Source organism: Sipha flava, unplaced genomic scaffold (assembly GCF_003268045.1).
Source record: "Sipha flava isolate LNK unplaced genomic scaffold, YSA_version1 233_pilon_pilon, whole genome shotgun sequence".
In the NCBI taxonomy this organism is placed as follows: Eukaryota; Metazoa; Arthropoda; class Insecta; order Hemiptera; family Aphididae; genus Sipha; species Sipha flava.
Genome location: NW_020272873.1, coordinates 237458 through 248963, shown reverse-complemented (window position 1 = coordinate 248963; position 11506 = coordinate 237458).

Sequence of the window (11506 nt, the reverse complement as noted above, 5' to 3'; positions counted from 1 at the left end):
ATATATATTTATATAATCGTTTTAATACAACTTTCGTGGTTTTATATAAGCATCATGTACCAAACAATATAGATCCCATAAAAATTCATATCATTGTATGACTTAATTAACAGCTCCCCAATTCTGGAAAGTATACACGGAATATTTATGAAATACCTGCCATTGAAATCTTCGCCGCAATTATAATAATACAATGAAACAAATCTAATATATTTCGTTTTAAGAATTATCACACTATATAATGTTAAATTTGTAACACTGCGCGTTAAAAATATTGATAAATATAATCAGTCCCGGATTAAACATTTGTGGGCCCCTAGGTAATTAAAATTTAGGGCATAATTATTTTTTACTTACATCTTTAACATTATTATCCAATAATTAAGATAGACAGTTTTAATAATAACTAAATATTATTAATAAATAAAATCATGCTTATTCATTTTTTTTATTTGCAATGAAAAATAATTAATGATTATATTATATCTATTTTTTTTCAAAAAAATGTTAATATTATTACTGCATATAACACCTACAAGTTAATATATATTATACTTCATAATGACTTTTGTCCTGTAAATTCATAAATAAATTACAGGTATTATTAAATAAAAAAAACTATAATTTTCAGTTTTTACAGGGCCCCTTAAATTGAGTGAGGCCCTAAGACGGGTGCCTACTAAGCCTAATGGGTAATCTAACACTGAATATAATCTCAATTACTATTTTTCAGATGCTTCAATTATAGCAGGTACCTTTCTACGGAATACATTTTAAAATGATATACAAACATCAAATTTAAAATTAAATTCTATAATAAACTATACGAGTATCTGTACTAAATGATAAGAGCGAAACTTCTTGGTGTTGGACTACGATAAACAATTTAAATGATTCATTTTGTAGAAAATATAAATTTGAACAAACAATATTCCAGACATATTATGACTAAAAAATTAGTAAAGCAATTTATGAAAAATAATGTATAAAAAAACTGACAAGACGCGAAGATTAAATTTTGATAATTCATCTCATTTCAGCTGATTTGACATAAAACAACGTACCTTTAACGTAATTATAAATTTGAAAGAAATAATAAATCATGGAATTCGAAAATCTATTTTCTCAAAAATACTCAATTTATTAAAAATATAAATACAATGTATATAATTTTTCAAATTTTAAATGACAATAAGAATATATATTGACATTTATTGAAGAAACATAAATTAATTCTAAATCTTGGTGATTTTTTAGAAATTCTATACTTCAATTGTAATACATATAATAAGCTACAAAAACCCTTTTAAAATTACCAAAATAAAACAAATAATAATTTAATCGTAAATTTGAAAGTTTTAATTTTTTGATTCTCTCGAACAGATACAATACGAAATTACTTTGAAAAGATTCCAACCATATTCAAACACGTTGTGAGTCAAAATTTAATACGTCCAATTTTATCCAATTGCTCATAATTTGAAATAGCACAAAAAAAATTCGTTTATTCACTTATTTCACATCAGACAAAAATTATAAAATTCTCATTCTTCTCGTAAATACATGCGAGTATTAAAAGAAATTGTTTAATGGCTTTGAACAATTATTATGATAACAATACTGCAATAGCATTCGAAAAAATGCAATGTATAAGTCGGATGGCATAACATTTTTTTTATTAAAATCGAATGTTTTTGATGAATACATTTATAATATAACCATAATTAACATTGTTAATCATATAAAAGTACTTTTACTCCCGTCATTATGGAATAGTTAAAAAAAAATTAATATTTAATATTAATAACATGCTATGCATTATTTTCAAATATATTTTGGCAATTTATACCCGTATCTGTACATTTATGTACACTTTTGAAACAACGATTAAAAATTCAACAAGAACCGAGTGCATTATTCAATCAAATTATGCACAAATTCTCTAACATCTACAAATAAATATTTTACCATACTCGCCATTTATGGTAAATACCAGCGCCTATTAATACCATTACAACACTATGACTTCATTGACGCGAATTAATTACAAATTACTAATATTTACAGTAAAATAAACGTGTAAGAAAACCGCATTTGTCATTTAAGGCTTTTAAAAATGTAAAAACATTATCTATTTTAAAATGTAATCAATGTAGACATAATAATGTAGTATGAAATGAAGAAAACCAGAAAATGTTTCAAAGTTTAACGCTGTAATGATAAAAAAAAAAAAACGAAAAGCATTATTGTTCCGTCAAAATGAGCTCGAAAACTTGGAGTACCCAATATCTAGAGTTGTCTCAGTCTTACAAACGTACAATATAACGAATGAGCAATATAAGTACAATTAATTTTATGTTGTAAGTTTTAATATTTAGAGTAAACTGAAGTGCTTCCAAACTTAAAGGAAAGAAAATTATTTGTATTTTGTTAGTCGGTTTTAAACGATATTTTAATTTTCATTAGAGTTTTGAGTTCTTTTGAATTATAATATTATACATAATCATAACTAGCTTAAAAATTAAAATATTATAAAAAGCATGCAAAAAGACACAGATAAAATGATTCCCTTTGTGTCTGATATAGATCAGTTTAAAATAATATCAAAACTAACATCACAACATTTGAACTGCTGAATAACAAATTTTTAATGTTGTACATATCTTTACGGCTAAGATAAGGCATGCGGGTATGGGTTGTCTTCCTAAAAGTAATCCAAACGTAATACTCAAAAGTGTACCGCAAATGTAAAGCTCCAAAAACCAACGATATTATGGGTTGTACGATATGGGCATATATATGCATCGGAGTGCTTGACGCATGATTGTGATATCATGTCCGTGAACTTATAAATGAATTAATAATAATTTCTTTACGCTTTTAAGGCAGTAAACCTATAATAATAATAATAATAATTGCGCGAGACCGAACTACTCGGTGTTAATCCATAAAAGGAGGCTTTGCGTTATCTATATTTGCATGAAGTAGCGTTTTATATTTTCAATAACTTATTTCAATCGTTTTTCATAAATAAACGAAAATACTTAAAATTTGTAGAATTTCAAGTGTATGAAAATTATTTTGAATCCATTTTGGCTTTGATTTGACACTACATCATAGTTAATGTTCTCTTCTTTAAAACACAACAAAATCAGATCCACCATCGGAGGCACTAAAGACATAATTTTTAAATGGTACAAAATATTATTATAATTAAGAATATAATAAAATATGGAAAATTAAAAATTAAAAGTTTTTTCTTCATTTTTTTTTAATATTATAGTTTAAAAATAATAGCACAGAAATAATATGAAATAATACGATACTAGCGTTATACTAGCATTATCAGTTTTAACAATAATAATAATTAATATGTACCAAGTTTATTATTTTAACTTACATGTTATAGTACCCACTCCCCTCTTATTTCCTTTGTGTAGAAGCCGTTTCATCTAGCAATAGGGCGCCACTGTTCAATATTATAGATAATATGGTATGCTCTTAATGATTGTGAACTGCATATTTTTGCGCTTAAATTACGGATTGTATCTCGTCTTTCCAATATCTAGAATTGATAATACCTTGAAAGGAACGAATTTGTGTAAAAGTTTATCGAAAAAAACTTAACGATTAGTTCGAGCTTTTGAGCTTATACAATATCTGTTCAAAGGAAATGTAATTTAATTTCCACGGCACATTGTTAACCAGAACGCTTATTGTCGGAAATAGGCGCGTGAACATGTTTTTCAGTAGAATTTCATAACTGTTTTGCACCTCTCATAACGTAAACGCGTTATAATATATTAATATAAGTTAATACGTGAAGTCACACAGCTGCTTGAAAATGCACTGCAAAATTTTATTTTGTAATTGTTCGAGAGTCGTAACGAGTTCCGTAGAGTTTCTTAAATCGTTTGATTAAAAACAATACGAACAAAAAAATATAACATTAAAACAACGATTCCTAAACTTCTTCAGCACATGGAGCCTTTTTTAAAGCAGTATTTTCTCGTTTAACTCCAAGAAATATTTAGTATTAAATCTTATTTGCCCGTGTTTTATGAAGTAGATATATTACATATAATATATATATATTTATATAAGAGAAAACTCAAAACAAGATAGTGTACATTTAATATATTTATGTACAATTTATCTATCGGGGAAATAACTGAAATGGAATTTCCCTATCAGTATTTTACTATTGTTTGTATACGTATTATATTTTAGTGACAGAGTCTTATATAAATATATACACGTTCGTATTTTAAATAAAGTAATTGTTACGTTTTTACATTTGCTATGGTAAAATGAACGGGTTCCTTTAAAAAAAATTACAGAGCCCTAAGGACTCCACGGAGCACAGTTTGGGAATCACTGCATTAAAAAACTCACTCAAACATAGTTCATATTAAAAATGGACAATGATTATTATTATGATTATAAATATCATGAGCATATTTCGATTCAATTTAGAAGGTGGATTAAACTTCGATTTAATTTTAGTTTTTAATTTTAATTTCTTCTGACTTAATCAAGTCATCTAACTTAGTACAAATGTACTTTCGTTTTCTTTTTAACACTAGTTACATTTTAATATAAATTTAGATTAATTTACAAATTCAGTAATAATTACTACGAAAATAACAATAATATTAACAATGTAAAAATTCAATTGAAGTTGCTGATGGAATATTGTAATATAAGTTGTAGGATCAAAAAGTTCCCGAAATTTCATTTTATTTTTTTATATATACAATTTAAATATAAATCTACTTAATCTTCAGAATATCGTCCTTCAGCTCAGACACATTTACTCCGATGGCTTTGTAACTGCTGGAAACATCTTTGATATCCCTCTATTGAAATGGGCCTGAGATTCTCCATCGCGTTAACTTTAATGTCTTCAATCGCCACAAAACGTTCACCTTTGAGTCCAAGTTATAGGTTTGGAAACAGCCAGAAGTCAAATGAAGCAATATCTGGTGAATACGGGGGTTGTGGAATTGTAGAAATTTTTTTATCCATTAAAAATTGCCGAACTGCAAAAAACGTGTGGTACGGTGCATTGTCATGATGCAAAAACCAACCATTTTCCCATTTTCGTTGCCTTTTTCACCGAATTGAATCTTTTAAACACTTTAAAACTTCAATATAACAACTTGAGTTGGTTTTTTGTCCATTAGGTACAAATTCCCAGTAACCTTTTATTGTCAAAAAATTATCAAAAAACAAAATTTAATGTTAGCGCGTTGTTCAAATTGTGACATTTTAAAAAAATGCGTAAACTCAGTTTCGTATGGACATGGTTACTGCTCACCGACCAATGTATAAGTTTATGAGACCAATGTAATTTTAACGAATAAACCTACAGATAGCTAATATTGTCTATTTTTAATTCCAATAATCGGATATTTGATAAGAAAAATAGTTTTTTTTCTATAAATAAATTCCGGGAACTTTTTGATCTTACTACGTACAGATCCTGTCTCAAATTGCGATCAGTGGGAAAACATTAAAATAATCAGCTTTAAATAAAATAAGATGTAGTGTTCGGGCAAGAATGCAGGGGAAAGGGGTTTCATAATTTGCAAAACAAATTGTTATAAAAAATTACCTACAAATTGAATAGTTATTTCAAAGTTTCCTGCGAGACTTGCAAATAAAATATATATATTTTTATATATTATATAATGAGTATTAAAGCATGCTATTTATCAACATTATCCAAATATAGACCAATTTTAAAAAATTTGCTGTGTTTATAGATATAACTAAAAGTAATTATACTGTAATGTACCACGTATCATTATATTCTTTTATATGTATTTATATGTAATTTGATAGTCATTCTATATCACGATGTAAAAGTAAAAACTTAAAATTGACCATGAACAAATTGTGAAACGGTTAAATAATAGTAACATGATGGAAGCCACGTGCGAAGCACGAAAACAATAATGAGGAAAAGCTGCAGATTCCAAAACATCGCCATCATCATCCGAATGTGTCATCAAAGACAAGGTCGACGAGGACACGATCAAACAGCATTTATAAGGGCTCCGGTTCAGCACCAACTTCAAACATATCCAGTATATACGCTCAGTTTATATTTGTTATTGTCATAATTGTAACTGTTGTTTTTTCTAATTGTTAAATAAATTACCATCAAATACCGTAAAAATTATTCTCTATAAGTATGTTCATTGGACTTTTCCCAGTGGTAGCACTTAAAAACTTAACATTGTTGTAGCAACGTCGAGTAACTACTAACGGCACGCTACAATACAATCAAACTTGAACACTATACTTGTATGTGCTGGCTAGAGCTTATACGATTATAGGTCTTTTTCCTACGTATAAAAATTGTACATACTTGGTTTAAATAAATACATAATTTTTATAGGACACAATTTTTTTCCGTCTTATCGAATTAAGCGAATAATAAACTGCGATAGCACATTTGTAATCAATAATTTCGCAAATCGTAATTATAATACGAAATAGGAAATTCATATCCGTAATTTATTTTACAGTAGAATTCGTATTACACAATAGTTGACCCACATTTTTCAAGCAAAAACGTCGGTTTATTATTTGCGACACAGTACGAATTATGAGTTAAAACATATTTTTTCCTCCTTTTACGTTTATCGAATGTTCATTTGCGATAGTCATAGTTATTTTTAAACTTTAAGAAAATGTTAATAGCCGAACAATAATATATTAGTTTTATGTAATATAGATGATAAATCGCCATTTTTTCTCTATTAAAATAAATTACCTTAAGTTTCATAAAAATGGGAGGTTCCCTAGTGCGTCCCGTAATGAACCTCGTTTAAAGTTCCGAGTGCGTCCCAAGAAAAAATTTATTTTGCCGTAACTCAAGTGCTTTCAAGTTCATTTAGAGTTACCCAGTGTGAACCGCGAGTAGGTAAACTGGCTTACACCTCAAAAATATTATATTTATTATTATTTATTTAATTGATTTATTTTATTTGAATTTATTTATTTATTTTGTTTTTAAAATGTTGGATGAATATACTCATTTTTACTTAAAATTTATATTTTTATATTATTTACCTATTTAGTTTTGGTTGAGTTTAAATGCAGCGATTTTCACATGATCAGATCTAGAAATTCATATAGTTAAACATTTTTCTATGTTTACTTTAACGAATAGAAATGTTTTTTCGTTCACTGATCTAATTCTTTTAGAAATATTATTAGAGGTTTGTATCAAAATGTTTGGGTTTATTTTTATTTTTTTTTTAAATTTCTAAGTAGGAATGATATCCGGATGAGATGTATAAAACACGAATCATATTTTGAGTGGATGTCCTCACACACATCTGTTGTTTGTTCACTACTACTGCTCATATTTGCCCATGTGTGAGAAGGGAAGTCTGACTGTGGACCTATATAGTTATCGGCGAAATAATTCATAAATTGATTTAATTTTTCACCATTAGGCTTGACAGATATAAAATCTTCTGTACAACTCATTTGAACATCGCTTTTTCATTCAGTATTTGTAATCCAAATATATTCTTAAAAAATTGACCTATTTCTGATGTATTATCACAATTATGAGTAGTTAAACCAAAATTTTTTAATTTTCACCACCATATTTGTCCAAGATAAAACCGACAAATTTTAGTAATGATATTTGGCCAAGTATTTTGTGCAACTATATGAATGATATATTATCAGCGACAATATTGTCGACGTACTTGAGCTATTAAAAAGTACTAAAGGCAACGTCCCATTAATATTTACCAATCAATCGAATAAAAACTTATAACTAGGTTCAATGTAGATCAATGTAGGCTTCAATGTAATTAATAATTAATCATTATATATTCAATAGTTGAGCGTATGTATAGCCTGGTTACATATATGTACATTCAAAAGATAAAAATGTATTAAAAACACTGTTTTGTTTAATCAAATATTATTTATTAAATGTATTCCATACTAACCTTAGACAACCTAGAACACTAGGAACAACGACAATTCGTTTTAGTAAAACATATACTTCCGAAACGTTTTTCGTTATTCTTTCAAACACCTACTTAAAAAAAATATTGTCAATGGTATATATATAATAATTCTAAGGCAGTTAATTTTCAAACATACTTTATCTAATTCCGATTCATTCGTTGCATTCACATTTTAATTCAACGATATTTATCAATACGTGTTATTGATAAAATTATACTGTAGCACACGAAAGTAGTAACATTTAAAAAATTTTAAAAATATGTAAGCATTAATTAAAATATATTAAAATAATTTAAATATATAAGAAATATGACTAATGTAAAAACAATAATAGTTACAAATCGTGTCGTATTTGAGGTTCATCGTAGGTATAATGAATAAAAACTTGTTGGCGAGTGAATAATTTATTATTTATTAATAATATATCACCGTGACTGAACTTTGAATCCTTTCGCCCTTGTCGCGTCAAAACGAAAAAAAATAATTCAGTTCTATTCGATCCGCACGGAGTATAGAAACCCATTTTCCCCATTCGAAATAAAAACCTATAAATTATATTTTAAGAATACAAATTACGACCTTTTAAAATCAAAAAGAATATGACCATATACCTATATATACACATAAAATAAAATACGCACTACCTAGTACCCAACACTTTATGGACGCACCGTTTTTATTATTCGTCACAGATAATAATATCTATACTCGTACATGTTGTGTTCTGCGTACGGTGGCACATACGAATACAATAATATCCCACGAACGCGTTTTGCTTTCGCACATTTTTATCTCCAAAGAGGCATAAAAGACCTTTTTTTTTATTACCCTGCGTACCTACACACAGTTTGCACGTGTACATCTATACATGCAGCCAGACCCGGATTAACACTATCGTAGACTCTAGGCCCCTAGTCCTTGCAGGGCCATTGTCCAGTATTTAAATGGTTAAGAAACCTCTTTGGGAGAGGAATTGTTGAATCTCATGCAGTTCTAATCTTTTAAAAACAATAATATTTACAACATAAAAATCAAATCTAAACTTTTATATGATAACTATTATACATTTTTATGCGATAAAAGTTTTAAAAAATGTTAAAAAAAAATTAATTTTAATCCAAAACATATATAAATATATAAATAATATAAATTGTCAAACACCATAAAAATATTTTTCTTATACTAATTTGCATACTACAAAAAAATCGTAGCCACACATTTTCGTAGGCCCTTGGCACAGTGCCTATTATGCCTATGCGCTAATACAGCCCTACATGCGGCACTCAAAGTGAGGGAGAAATCCGATTACCTATCACAGTACTCACAAAGCGTTCCATATAATATTTATCCGTAAAGTTCACCGGAACCATCAACCGTTTCATCAAAATAATCACTCGAGTGAAAAATGACCAATTAGTATTAAACACTAAATAACAAGAGTTATAAAAAAAAATTATTTGGTTTTATGATTATCAAACATCGTCGCGTTGGCGGTCGACCGTAGCTGATCATTCCGAAAAACAGTGTTCTAAACACAATAACTAATTCATATTAAATATTACATATATAAATAACTAATTAGTTTTTGTATGAATAGATAATCTATTAGATACATAGATTCATGTAGCCCTTAAATATTAATTGAGTATTTTAATAATATTTTAACAGCATTGAAGAAGAAATCATGGCTGTATTCGGAAAAAGTCTAATGGTTTAACCCTCTATCCTCCTCAAATATAATTTCGTGTTAAGTGAAAAATAACTCATCATACAAATTATTAAAAGTATTTTATTTTTTCTCTCAGAAATGATTTTCTAATATCCGATTTTTTTTTTCATTCCGTGACGCGATTACGACTGTAAAAGTACCTACGATCACCAAGCCCAGGGCTGGTTTCATATAGCATTTGTTAACTAATTGATGCAATGAAAACGTCATTCTCAACCCTATTCTTGGTAACTAAAATCATATGACTAAACATTTGGGATAAGTACGTGGCAGAAGTTACGCAACGAAAATATTTTTATTAAACGATAGGTTAATGATTGCGCAGTGTTTGAAGAGAACGTCGTTTGTGAACACACGTTCATTGTGTTCATGCGTTCATGTTCATATCGAACGACAAGTGAACGACACGCGAACGTCACTCGCTATTTTTAAATAGAACATGGACGTGGATAGCGTTTTTATTTTTAATACATTTGAACAATTTTTGAGTCGTTCAAATTTATTTAACATTTAAAAAATATAAATATATAAATAATGAATATTGATTATAATATGTTTAAGTATAAATTTTAAACGTAAATTAAATATACCTAATATATTTTGTAAATTTCCCATTAATACATAATGCAGATTCGTGATTCATAAATATAAAATAAAAAAATTGAAATGAACGATCTTTTTTACGCGTTCGTTTTTTCATAGAGCTTGAACTTGAACGTGTTTAAAAAATTTAAAAAAATTATAGTGGATGAGAGTAGTATATATTTGTAGGTTCTGGATCCATTTTTTTAACGTCCTATTTGTAGGTCCTGAGACCATTTTTTTCTCAAAATTGTTCCAATAAAAAATTATATAGTTAATTAGGAAAATTGAAAAAACTATTTTATTTTTTTGTAAACAAATATTTTATTTTCATAATGTAAACACAACTTTTACATTACATTTTACAATATTATGTTTAGCATTTATACAATTTTTTTTACTTCTCTGCTAAGAGGTACATATTCTATAATAGTAAACTCTTTCCGAATACAGTCATGATTCCTCCTTCAATGCTGTTATAATATTATTAAAATATTCAATTAATATTTAAGGGCTATATGAATCCATGTATCTATTCATACGAAAACTAATTAGTTATTTGTATATGTATAGTTAATATTTAACATGAATTAGTTATTGTGTGTAGAACACTGTTTTTCGGAACGATAAGCTATGGTCGACCGCCAACGCGACGATTGTTTGATAATCATAAAATGAAACAATTTTTTTTATAAATCTTGTTATTAGTGTATAATACTAATTGGTCATTTTTCACTCGGGCGATTATTTTAATGAAACGGTTGATGGTTCCGGTTAACTTTACGGATAAATATTATATGGAACGCTTTGTGAGCGCTGTGATGGGTAATTAAATTTCTTCCTCATTTTGAGCGCTGTATAACACTACATAATATGTATATATTGTTTCAAGAACCATATTATGTAAAAGAAGAAGGTAAACCGATATTAAGTCCAGTTGATTTCGAGACTCAAGCACCAATCATTGTGATAGATACTTCTAAACAGAATGATACAGGTACAACACAGCTTCAACGGTTGATGTTAGTATAGAAATTGAAGCTTTAGAGAATCTAAAGGGTGTAAGTACATATTGTATTTTAATTCACGATCATATTATAGAATGTACCTCTTAGCAGAGAAGTAAAAAAAAATTATATAAATGTCAAACATAATATTGTAAAATTGTGTTTACACTTTGAAAATAAAATA